The sequence below is a fragment of the Podarcis pityusensis genome (assembly GCF_964106645.2).
Source record: "Podarcis pityusensis genome assembly, chromosome: 6".
In the NCBI taxonomy this organism is placed as follows: domain Eukaryota; kingdom Metazoa; phylum Chordata; class Lepidosauria; order Squamata; family Lacertidae; genus Podarcis; species Podarcis pityusensis.
In genome coordinates, this window is record NC_138030.1 from 98470356 (window position 1) to 98483387 (window position 13032).

The window sequence follows — 13032 nt, forward strand, 5'->3', positions numbered from 1 at the left end:
ATGTAATGAGACCAAATACCAAAACACCATCTTTCCGCTTCCATAGCGTAGAAAAAAGAAGAATAAGCTTCGATTGGGCTTATTTCAATTCGCATGGTGTTTTTTGGGTGTGCACCACAATCACCCCAACCAAAGCAAAAAGGTGTTTTGGCTTCCATCTACATAAAAAGAATATGATAACGCTCTGATTGGGCTTATTTCAAATTGGTGTTTCTGGGGTTAGAATGCACATGCGCCCAAAAATCGCAGAGGGAAATTTGTTATCAGCACAAATCAAACATAGGTCTTTTGATTCGATCTGTATAGAAAGAGGACGAATAAGCTTGGATTGCACTTTCGGTGTTCATTCACCCACAAATAACAAAGCGAAGTGTCATAAGTCTAAACAAAGCAAAGCAGGTTGTTTTGAGTTCCATCTACATAGAAAGAGGCATCTTGGATTTCGCTTATTTCAAAGTCGTGTTCTTTGGTTTTAATGCACATTGACAAGAAATCGCAAAGTGTATTTAATCAGACCAAAGTAACAAAACACCATCTTATCGCTTCCATATGGGTAGAAAGAAGACGAATAAGCTTCGATTGGGCTTATTTGAATTCGTATGGTGTTTTTTGGATGTGCACCAGAATCACCCCAACCAAAGCAAAAAGGTGTTTTGGCATCCATCTACATAAAAGGAAGATGATAACGCTCTGATTGGGTTTATTTCAAACTGGTGTTTTTGGGGTTAGAATTCACATTCAACCAAAAATCGCAGTGAAATGTTTTTCAGCCCAATTCAAGCATAGGTGTTTTGGTTCCATCTCAATAGAAGGAGGACGAATAAGCTTGGATTGCAATTTTGGTGCTCATTCACCAACAAATAACAGTGTAATAAGCCTAAACAAGTGTAATAAGCCTAAACAAAACAAAACAGGTTGTTTTGAGTTCCATCTACATAGAAAGAGGCATCTTGGATTTCGCTTATTTCAACGTCGTGTTCTTTGGTTTTAATGCACATTGACAAGAAATCGCAAAGTGTATTTAATCAGACCAAAGTAACAAAACCCCATCTTTCCGCTTCCATAGCATAGAAAGAAGAAGAATAAGCTTTGATTGGGCTTATTTCAAATTGGTGTTTTGGGGGTTAGAATGCACATTCAACCAAAAATCGCAGAGTGAAATGTTTTTCAGCCCAAATCAAGCATAGGTGTTTTGGTTCCACCTCAATAGAAGGAGGACGAATAAGCTTGGATTGCACTTTCGGTGCTCATTCACCCACAAATAACAGAGTAATAAGCCTAAACAAGTGTAATAAGCCTAAACAAAGCAAAACAGGTTGTTTTGAGTTCCATCTACATAGAAAGAGGCATCTTGGATTTCGCTTATTTCAAAGTCGTGTTCTTTGGTTTTAATGCACTTGACAAGAAATCGCAAAGTGTATTTAATCAGACCAAAGTAAAAAAACACCATCTTTCCGCTTCCATAGCATAGAAAGAAGAAGAATAAGCTTTGATTGGGCTTATTTCAATTCGCATGGTGTTTTTTGGGTGTGTACCAGAATCACCCCAACCAAAGCAAAAAGGTGTTTTGGCTTCCATCTACATAAAAAGAAGATGATAACGCTCTGATTGGGCTTATTTCAAATTGGTGTTTCTGGGGTTAGAATGCACATTCACCCAAAAATCGAAGAGTGAAATGTGCGTTATAATCCCAATTCAAGCATAGGTGTTTTGGTTCCATCTCAATAGAAGGACGACGAATAAGCTTGGATTGCACTTTTGGTGCTCATTCACCCACAAATAACAGTGTGTAATAAGCCTAAACAAGTGTAATAAGCCTAAACAAAGCAAAACAGGTTGTTTTGAGTTCCATCTACATAGAAAGAGGCATCTTGGATTTCGCTTATTTCAAAGTCGTGTTCTTTGGTTTTAATGCACATTGACAAGAAATCGCAAAGTGTATTTAATCAGACCAAAGTAACAAAACCCCATCTTTCCGCTTCCATAGCATAGAAAGAAGAAGAATAAGCTTTGATTGGGCTTATTTCAAATTGGTGTTTTGGGGGTTAGAATGCACATTCAACCAAAAATCGCAGAGTGAAATGTTTTTCAGCCCAAATCAAGCATAGGTGTTTTGGTTCCACCTCAATAGAAGGAGGACGAATAAGCTTGGATTGCACTTTCGGTGCTCATTCACCCACAAATAACAGAGTAATAAGCCTAAACAAGTGTAATAAGCCTAAACAAAGCAAAACAGGTTGTTTTGAGTTCCATCTACATAGAAAGAGGCATCTTGGATTTCGCTTATTTCAAAGTCGTGTTCTTTGGTTTTAATGCACATTGACACAGAAACCGCAAAGTGTATGTAATGAGACCAAATAACAAAACACCATCTGTCAGAGCTGGCTCCAGGTCCCAGCTCACAGAGGACCAACGCTAGCCGGCAGTAATGTACAAAAGTCTTTATTGAAGTACAGTTTCCATTTTCAAGCCGCAGCGCCCCAGCTCTACGTCTAGGGGTTAGATCGGCGAAGCTCCATCTGAGTCTCCGCCCCCTGTACACCAGTTTAAGATTCTAGCCTTACTCCACCTCTTCCGTCTCTCCTTTCTCCTCTGGGTCCTGCTACCCCCCGGGGTCCCTTCCTTCCTGGATTCTTCTGACGCTGACGTTGACCCCCCTGACTCCTCCCCCTCTTTTCGGCGGGCTTTGGGACCTGGCTCCCTATCCGGGCTGCCAACTGCGCCGCCCTCCTGTACATTTGAACTTGGCGCGCGCGCCCAGCCTTCAACCTTCCTCTCGACCGTTTCCTCGCTCCCCGATGGAGGCGTGGCCAATCCTGACTCATGTCCTCCCACTGGCAGTGCGCCGCCTGATCCCGATGCCTGGGACTCCTCCCCCCTACTGCACTCTGGTGTGGACGCTGGTCCTGATTTCCAACTGCTGCTCTCTGAGTCCCCTCTGGCCCCTTCTTCCTGGGGTGTCCCCCTCGGCACCCCCCTTGCTCTGACCATGGGAGCCCCTTTCTGTGAATCTTCCGATTCGCTGGAAAGACTCAGAGACCTCGGACCGCTGTCATCGCTAACATTTCCTTCGGACTCCTCCCCCTCGCTCTCTATTTCCTCCCTTTCCTGTGCCTCTGCTCCTGAACCCCTGACACCATCTTTCCGCTTCCATAGCGTAGAAAAAAGAAGAATAAGCTTGGATTGCACTTTCGGTGCTCATTTACAGAGTGTGAAGAGAGTGTAATAAGCCTAAACAAGTGTAATAAGCCTAAACAAAGCAAAACAGGTTGTTTTGAGTTCCATCTACATAGAAAGAGGCATCTTGGATTTCGCTTATTTCAAAGTCGTGTTCTTTGGTTTTAATGCACATTGACACAGAAACCGCAAAGTGTATGTAATGAGACCAAATACCAAAACACCATCTTTCCGCTTCCATAGCGTAGAAAAAAGAAGAATAAGCTTCGATTGGGCTTATTTCAATTCGCATGGTGTTTTTTGGGTGTGCACCACAATCACCCCAACCAAAGCAAAAAGGTGTTTTGGCTTCCATCTACATAAAAAGAATATGATAACGCTCTGATTGGGCTTATTTCAAATTGGTGTTTCTGGGGTTAGAATGCACATGCGCCCAAAAATCGCAGAGGGAAATTTGTTATCAGCACAAATCAAACATAGGTCTTTTGATTCGATCTGTATAGAAAGAGGACGAATAAGCTTGGATTGCACTTTCGGTGTTCATTCACCCACAAATAACAAAGCGAAGTGTCATAAGTCTAAACAAAGCAAAGCAGGTTGTTTTGAGTTCCATCTACATAGAAAGAGGCATCTTGGATTTCGCTTATTTCAAAGTCGTGTTCTTTGGTTTTAATGCACATTGACAAGAAATCGCAAAGTGTATTTAATCAGACCAAAGTAACAAAACACCATCTTATCGCTTCCATATGGGTAGAAAGAAGACGAATAAGCTTCGATTGGGCTTATTTGAATTCGTATGGTGTTTTTTGGATGTGCACCAGAATCACCCCAACCAAAGCAAAAAGGTGTTTTGGCATCCATCTACATAAAAGGAAGATGATAACGCTCTGATTGGGTTTATTTCAAACTGGTGTTTTTGGGGTTAGAATTCACATTCAACCAAAAATCGCAGTGAAATGTTTTTCAGCCCAATTCAAGCATAGGTGTTTTGGTTCCATCTCAATAGAAGGAGGACGAATAAGCTTGGATTGCAATTTTGGTGCTCATTCACCAACAAATAACAGTGTAATAAGCCTAAACAAGTGTAATAAGCCTAAACAAAACAAAACAGGTTGTTTTGAGTTCCATCTACATAGAAAGAGGCATCTTGGATTTCGCTTATTTCAACGTCGTGTTCTTTGGTTTTAATGCACATTGACAAGAAATCGCAAAGTGTATTTAATCAGACCAAAGTAACAAAACCCCATCTTTCCGCTTCCATAGCATAGAAAGAAGAAGAATAAGCTTTGATTGGGCTTATTTCAAATTGGTGTTTTGGGGGTTAGAATGCACATTCAACCAAAAATCGCAGAGTGAAATGTTTTTCAGCCCAAATCAAGCATAGGTGTTTTGGTTCCACCTCAATAGAAGGAGGACGAATAAGCTTGGATTGCACTTTCGGTGCTCATTCACCCACAAATAACAGAGTAATAAGCCTAAACAAGTGTAATAAGCCTAAACAAAGCAAAACAGGTTGTTTTGAGTTCCATCTACATAGAAAGAGGCATCTTGGATTTCGCTTATTTCAAAGTCGTGTTCTTTGGTTTTAATGCACTTGACAAGAAATCGCAAAGTGTATTTAATCAGACCAAAGTAACAAAACACCATCTTTCCGCTTCCATAGCATAGAAAGAAGAAGAATAAGCTTCGATTGGGCTTATTTCAATTCGCATGGTGTTTTTTGGGTGTGCAACAGAATCACCCCAACCAAAGCAAAAAGGTGTTTTGGCTTCCATCTACATAAAAAGGAGATGATAACGTTCTGATTGGGCTTATTTCAAATTGGTGTTTTTGGGGTTAGAATGCACATGCACCCAAAAATCGCAGAGGGAAATTTGTTATCAGCACAAATAAACATAGGTGTTTTGGTTCCACCTCAATAGAAAGAGGACGAATAAGCTTGGATTGCACTTTCGGTGCTCATTCACCCACAAATAACAGAGCGAAGTGTAATAAGCCAAAACAAAGCAAAAGAGGTTGTTTTGAGTTCCATCTACATAGAAAGAGGCATCTTGGATTTCGCTTATTTCAAAGTCGTGTTCTTTGGTTTTAATGCACATTGACCCAGAAATCGCAAAGTGTATTTAATGAGACCAAAATAACAAAACACCATCTTTCCGCTTCCATAGCATAGAAAGAAGAAAAATAAGCTTTGATTGGGCTTATTTCAAATTGGTGTTTTTGGGGTTAGAATGCACATTCAACCAAAAATCGCAGAGTGAAATGTTTTTCAGCCCAAATCAACCATAGGTGTTTTGGTTCCATCTCAATAGAAGGAGGACGAATAAGCTTGGATTGCACTTTCGGTGCTCATTCACCCACAAATAACAGAGTAATAAGCCTAAACAAGTGTAATAAGCCTAAACAAAGCAAAACAGGTTGTTTTGAGTTCCATCTACATAGAAAGAGGCATCTTGGATTTCGCTTATTTCAAAGTCGTCTTCTTTGGTTTTAATGCACATTGACCCAGAAATCGCAAAGTGTATTTGTCAGGGCTGCCTCAAGTCTCAGCTCACAAAAGACCAACGCCTTTCTTTTCTTATATACAAAAGTGTTTATTGCAGTTCATTGTTTGCTTCAGATCCGAGGCGCGCAGCCCTACGTCTGCTAGGCTTAGACCGCTGAAGTCCCTTCTGAATCCGTCCATCCCCTGCACCAGTTTAAGAGGCTTGCGCTGCTCCACCTCTTTCTCTCTTTCCTTTTCCGCAGGGTCTTTCTGCCCGCTGGGGTTTCGCCCCTCCTGGATTCCTCTGACGCGGAATCAGACTGCTCTTGCCCCCTCCTGCGGGCTTTGGGACCTGGCCCCTCCTCCGGGCTCCCTGTACTTCCGCGCGCCTCTACATTTGAACTTGGCGCGCGCCCGCAACCTCTAACTTTCCTTTTGACAGCTACGCTACTCCCTTCACTACTCCCCTCCCCTTCCGGGAGGGTGGCTTGCTCCGACCTCCCTCCTTTCTCTACTGCCGGAGCCGCCTCCCCTGATACACTGGAACCTCCACCGCCTTCGCTGCACTCTGGCGGGGAGGCGGGTCCTGACGCCCAGCTGCCACTTTGGGATCCCCCGCTGGCCCCCTGCTCCTGACACGTCCCCCCTGGACCTCCCCTGGCCTTGACCACCGGCGCCCCCTTCTGGGAATCCTCTGATTCGCTGGAAAGACTCATGGAATCTCTAGAGTCATTGTCATCCTCTTCCTCGCTGTCCTGGGATTCATCCCCATCGCTCTCCATCTCCTGCCTACCCTGTGCCTCTGTCCCTGAACCCCTGACAGTATTTAATGAGACCAAAATAACAAAACACCATCTTTCCGCTTCCGTAGCATAGAAAGAAGAAGAATAAGCTTTGATTGGGCTTATTTCAATTCGCATGGTGTTTTTTGGGTGTGCACCAGAATCACCCCAACCAAAGCAAAAAGGTGTTTTGGCTTCCATCTACATAAAAAGAAGATGATAACGCTCTGATTGGGCTTATTTCAAATTGGTGTTGTCAGAGCTGCTTCCAGATCCTAGCTCACAGAGGATCACGCTAGCCAGCGATCATTAAACAAAAGTCTTTATTGAGTTACAGTTTCCATTCTCAAGCTGCTGCGTGCAACTCTACGTCTCATGGTTAGATTGGCGAAGCTCCATCTGAGTCTCCGCCCCCTGTACACCAGTTTAAGATTCTAGCCTTACTCCACCTCTTCCGTCTCTCCTTTCTCCTCTGGGTCCTGCTACCCCCCGGGGTCCCTTCCTTCCTGGATTCTTCTGACGCTGACGTTGACCCCCCTGACTCCTCCCCGTCTTTTCGGCGGGCTTTGGGACCTGGCTCCCTATCCGGGCTGCCAACTGCACCGCCCTCCTGTACATTTGAACTTGGCGCGCGCGCTCAGCCTTCAACCTTCCTCTCGACCGTTTCCTCGCTCCCCGATGGAGGCGTGGCCAATCCTGACTCATGTCCTCCCACTGGCAGTGCGCCGCCTGATCCCGATGCCTGGGACTCCTCCCCCCTACTGCACTCTGGTGTGGACGCTGGTCCTGGTTTCCAACTGCTTCTCTCTGAGTCCCCTCTGGCCCCTTCTTCCTGGGGTGTCCCCCTCGGCACCCCCCTTGCTCTGACCATGGGAGCCCCTTTCTGTGAATCTTCCGATTCGCTGGAAAGACTCAGAGACCTCGGACCGCTGTCATCGCTAACATTTCCTTCGGACTCCTCCCCCTCGCTCTCTATTTCCTCCCTTTCCTGTGCCTCTGCTCCTGAACCCCTGACATCCATCCCCCCCTCGAAGCCCCCCCTTCCCCCTCCCCTCCTTCAGGTGTGGGTACTGGGTGCTCCGTCGTTGTGGGGGTGAGTGCCGGATACAGTTCGTCCCCCGTGGCGTGCATCCAGCCGGATAAGTCCGGCTCGTCCTCCGTGCTCTCGCCGACCTCGATTTCCTCTGCTTCCATCTCTTTGCCGCCGTGCTCGAACCCAAGGTCCTCCCCCAACACGTCCATGTCCGTCTCTCCCCCGGTCTCCTCCGGGGACGTTGCCTGCCAAGGACCCCCCAGCCACTTCCTGCGCCACTGCTCCTCTGGTCGATCGTCCCACCAATAGGAACGGTCTGAGGCCGACCCCGAGGGTGATCCCTCCGGGGAACGTGTTTCTAGTGCCGGTTCCTCGTCCGAGGTGAACCCCTGGAATGTGCTGGCTGAAAATGTGGGTGTGAAAAGCCAGTCGTCGAAATACTCGGCTGGCATGGGCCTGTGTGGGAAAAGGGCATGAAACTCGTCCTTGAGAAGAGGCTCGTCCAAGGCATAGTCTGGCACCCAACTGTTAGCGCTGGCCGGGGTACCTTCTCTGGCGAGAAAATATTCTACACCCTCTTCCCCCATCTCGAGTCTAAAATCTCTGTGACCTCGTTGATGGGTTCCCCCCTTGGCGACCCCCTCCTTGGGGGCGTCTCCCTGAGCGGGTCTGGTGCCGTGCCCGGCTCCTGAAATCTGTGAGGTGCTTTGTAGGGCGTGAGCACTGATCTATGGAACACTGGGTGCATTCTGGATCCCTCCGGAAGTGTCAACCGGAAGGCCACTGGATTGACCTGTGCCTCGACTTGGTAAGGGCCTAGCTGCTTATGTCCGAGCTTCTTCTTCGCTAACGATCTGGCCGGCACCGCCTGGGCTGCTAACCAAACCCAGTCTCCCACCTGTATGTCTTCCCCAACCCTTCTGTGCTTGTCAGCCTGCAGTTTGTATGCGTGCTTTGCTAGTTCTAACTGCCTCCGAAGCTGTTCGTGAACCCCCTGCAACTCTGACGCTAAGGCTTCCGCTGCCTGTGGCTCCCCCTCCCCCAGTCTCTCTAATCCCGGGAAGGTTCTGGGGTGCCTCCCGTTGTTGGCGAAGAACGGCGTGACCCCCGTGGACACGTGCTTCGTGTTGTTGTAGGCGAACTCGGCGAGAGGCAGGTAATCCACCCACGTCGCAGGCTGTTGATTCGCATAACATCTCAGGTACTGCTGCATGATGGCATTGACTCGCTCCGCTTGCCCGTTGGTCTGCGGGTGTCTAGCCGACGCCAGGTTGATCTTGACGTTCAGGAAGCCCATCAGCTTCTGCCAGAAGTTCGAGATGAACTGTCGCCCTCGGTCGGACAGAATAGACCGCGGCAGACCGTGAACCTTGAACACGTGGTCTATGAACAGTTTGGCGGTTTGTTCCGCCGTGGCCACCTTTGCGCACGGAATGAAATGTGCCATCTTGGAGAACAAGTCCACCACCACCAGCACAGCCGTCTTGCCCCTCGAGCTGGGCAGATCCGTGACAAAGTCCAGGGCCACTCTCTCCCATGGTTCGAACGGAGTTTGCAGCGGTTCCAGCAGTCCGGCCGGCGGTCTGTGCACTGGTTTGGCCCTCTGGCAGGTGTCACACCTCGCCACGTAGTCCGCGACTTCCCCTCTCATTCCGGGCCACCAGAAGTCTCTGGCAACTAATTCCACCGTCTTCTCCTTGCCAAAGTGCCCGGCAGTGGGCGCGTCGTGCAGCTGCTGCAGTACCTTGGCGCGAAGTTCGTCTCCCGGCACGTAGATGGCCCCTTTACGGATGAGCAAACCATCTCGCAGCTGGAACTCGTCGGTCGCTGCCGTGCCCCTGTGCACCTCTGCCATCTTTGCTTGCGCGAAGGAGTCATCCTGCAACGCTCGTCGCACCGCCTCCAGGTCAACTGTTGCCGCAGCGCACGCCCACACTGTCGGTGCGAAGATGTGCATGGCGGCCGCTGGCGTTGCCTCCTCCAGATACTGTGGCTTACGGGAGAGAGCATCCGCCATGATGTTGGTGTCCCCCGGGACATACTCTATTCGGAAGTCGAAGTTCGCAAAGAACTCAGCCCAACGTATCTGCCTCTGGTTCAGGAACTGTGCCGTGCGCCAGTGCTCTAGATTCTTGTGGTCCGTGCAGACCTGCACCGTGTGCTTGGCGCCGATCAGGAAGTGCCTCCACGCTTTGAATGCTGCATGAATGGCCAGCAACTCCCTGTCCCAGATGGTGTAGTTCCGTTCAGACTTGCTGAGCTTCCTGGAGTAAAACGCTCCCGGCCTCCAAGCCCCCTGCGGGTCTTTCTGCAGCAGGACTGCTCCCACGGCTCTGTCCGAAGCGTCTGTCTCCACCCTCATCGGCCTGCTGGGGTTGACATGAAGCAGCTGCTCTTCCGACGCGAAGAGACGCTTGAGTGCCTGAAAGGACTGCTCCGCCTGCTCTGTCCAGATCAACTTCTTCTTCTTGGAGCTGAGCGTGTCCGTGATGGCTGCTGTCTGCATGGCAAAGCCTTTGATAAACTTGCGATAGAAGTTCGCGAAGCCGACAAACCGTTGGACCTCCTTCCGGTTGCGTGGGCTTTTCCAATCCAACACTGCTCGAACCTTGGCGCTGTCCATGGCGAGCCCCTTGTCAGACAACTTGTAGCCCAGGAAATCCACCTCCGTCACGTCGAATTGGCACTTCTCCAGCTTGGTGTAAAGCCTATGTTGCTGTAGCCTGCTCAGCACTTCCTTGACGTGCCTGTCATGCTCCTGCTGCGATTCCGAAAAGATCAGGATGTCATCCAAGAAACAGACGCACGTCTTGTAGAGGAGCCCCGCCAACACGTGATGCATGAAAGCTTGAAAAACGTGGGAGCCATTTTGCAATCCAAACGGCATAACTCTATATTCGTAGGTGCCCAGGGGCGTGAACATGGCTGTCTTCCACTCATCTCCTTCCCGCATGCGAATGAGGTTGTACGCCCCTCGCAGGTCCAACTTGGTGAACACTCTGCCCTTCCGTACCTTTGCGAGGAGGTCGTCGATTCGGGGCATGGGGAAATCCGATGGCTTGGTCACACTGTTCAAGGTGCGATAGTCCACTACAAGTCTTTTTTGGGGCGTGTCCCGCTTCTTAACAAAGAATACCGGACTGCCCCCCGCTGCCTTGGACTCTCGGATGAAACCGCGCTCCAAATTATGATCTATGAACTCTTTGAGTTCCTGCAGTTCGTCCTCAGACATGGAATACAGCTTCCCTTTGGGCAGCGCCGCCCCCGGCAGCAGGTCAATTTTGCAGTCATATGGTCTGTGGGGGGGTAGCCTGTCTGCCTCCTTCTCGCAGAAAACCTCCAAAAATTCTGCGTACTTGTGGGGAACCGCTTGCAGCGTGCCTAGCTGCAGCTGTGACTCCTCTTCCTCTCCTTCCTGCCGGGGCACGATGCAGTGTTCAGCGCAAAAGGAAGAGCCGAAGGTCAGCTGCCTCTGGTACCAAGCCAGCGTCGGGCTGTGCTTGTCCAGCCAACTCATGCCCAATACAATGGGCGTGTCCGATAGTTGAGTGACGTTGAAGCTGATGATTTCCCTGTGATTCCCAAGTCGCATCACCATTGGTGGCGTCTGCTTCACCACTTGCCCCCCTAGCAGCTCCCTGCCATCCACCGTGACAACCTGCAGGGGCAGCGTGGCAGGCAGCAACTGTATAGCGTGCCGGTCGACAAAGTCCTGCCCTATAAAGTCCGCATTGCTTCCGGAGTCAATGGTGATTGGCACGTCCATGGTGATTCCATTGGGTAGCTGGAGCGACGCGGTGAGCCTCACTACTGGTTTGGGCGGGAGGGGGTCCATGGGCTGTAAAATCTCTGGGGACTGCTTCACTGACACGTCTGGCTGGGCCCCAGTGCCTCTTTCTCCAGCCAGACTCCGTCGTTTCCCTGCTGTGGTTCTCCTTGCTGCGTTGCTGCAGTTACCATTGCTGAGGCTGCAGTGTGCTTGTGGAGCCTCTGGGGACACTCTTTCGCCATATGCTGTGGATCATCGCAGATGTAACACTTCCTGTTCCCTCTAGGAGGCTTCGCTTTCACTGCTGCCGGTGCTAGGGCTCTGGCTGCTGACTGAGCCCTTGCACCTCCAACCTCCATAGGTTCCGCTCCTCCTCCTGGCGGAGGCGTGGATTGCGCACGCGCTGCTTCTCTGGGAAGGAAGGAGGAGCCCCTGGCTGGTTCGCGCCCTCCACGCCCTTCGTCCCTGCTCCACGGACGTTCTTCCAGCCGCACCCCCACCGCCAGCGCCCTCTGAACGATCTCCTGCGTGGTCCGGGGTCTCTCCCCCCTCGCAATTTCATCTTTAACCGAGCCGTGCAATCCCTCCCAAAACAGGTCTCTTACAGGAGCCGAATCTCTGTCCCATTCCAGAGCACTGACCAAAGCGAAAAAGCGGGCATGGTACTGCCTTACGCTGGCCCTCCCTTGCTTCAGTCCATGTATCTGCTGCCGAGCAAGATCCACGTCAATGCTTGATAAAAAGCACCCATCCATCGCTTTAATAAAGGCATCCGCATTTTGGAGCGCCGGATCCTTATCTCTCCACAAATTGCGCAGCCATGCTTTAGCATCTCCATGCAAATGGGACATGATGAATCCCACCTTCTCTTGCTCATCTCTAAAGTCTTTGTTCAGCAGTTGCAGTGCACACATTACATCTGCTCTAAAGTTGGGGTACTGTTGCAAATTCCCATCGAAGTGAGAGACCAGACCGCCTGTTCGTCTCCCCAACCCAATCCCCTCCGGTTTGGGTGTCAGTTGCCCTTGCTTCGTAAGCACTTCCAACCTGACCTGGAGATCCCTGTAGGCGGCAGCTGCGTCCTCCTCTCTCTTCCTGGATGCAAGAACCTCGGCATTCAGTCGTGACACTGCTTCTCTGAGTTCCGCTATCTGCTGTTCGGCCGTCATATTGTCTGCCGTTCGTGAGCTCGCTAGTAGGCACCCGCTTTCTCTCCTCTCCGCGAGGCCGTAGATGCCCACAATTTAAGGGATGGAGCTTACTGTCAGAGCTGCTTCCAGATCCTAGCTCACAGAGGATCACGCTAGCCAGCGATCATTAAACAAAAGTCTTTATTGAGTTACAGTTTCCATTCTCAAGCTGCTGCGTGCAACTCTACGTCTCATGGTTAGATCGGCGAAGCTCCATCTGAGTCTCCGCCCCCTGTACACCAGTTTAAGATTCTAGCCTTACTCCACCTCTTCCGTCTCTCCTTTCTCCTCTGGGTCCTGCTACCCCCCGGGGTCCCTTCCTTCCTGGATTCTTCTGACGCTGACGTTGAACCCCCTGACTCCTCCCCGTCTTTTCGGCGGGCTTTGGGACCTGGCTCCCTATCCGGGCTGCCAACTGCACCGCCCTCCTGTACATTTGAACTTGGCGCGCGCGCCCAGCCTTCAACCTTCCTCTCGACCGTTTCCTCGCTCCCCGATGGAGGCGTGGCCAATCCTGACTCATGTCCTCCCACTGGCAGTGCGCCGCCTGATCCCGATGCCTGGGACTCCTCCCCCCTACTGCACTCTGGTGTGGA

At 50.0% G+C, this 13032-nt stretch overlaps 1 long non-coding RNA gene across 1 annotated transcript; it reads right to left on the reverse strand.

Moving 5' to 3' along the window:
* Nucleotides 1-2426: 2426 nt before the first annotated feature.
* Nucleotides 2427-7071, reverse strand: LOC308479935. The gene is made up of 2 exons (XR_013987906.1): nucleotides 7018-7071; nucleotides 2427-2693 (listed from the first exon to the last, which is right to left on the reverse strand). It is a non-coding gene; the product is annotated as an uncharacterized lncRNA (long non-coding RNA).
* Nucleotides 7072-13032: the final 5961 nt, after the last annotated feature.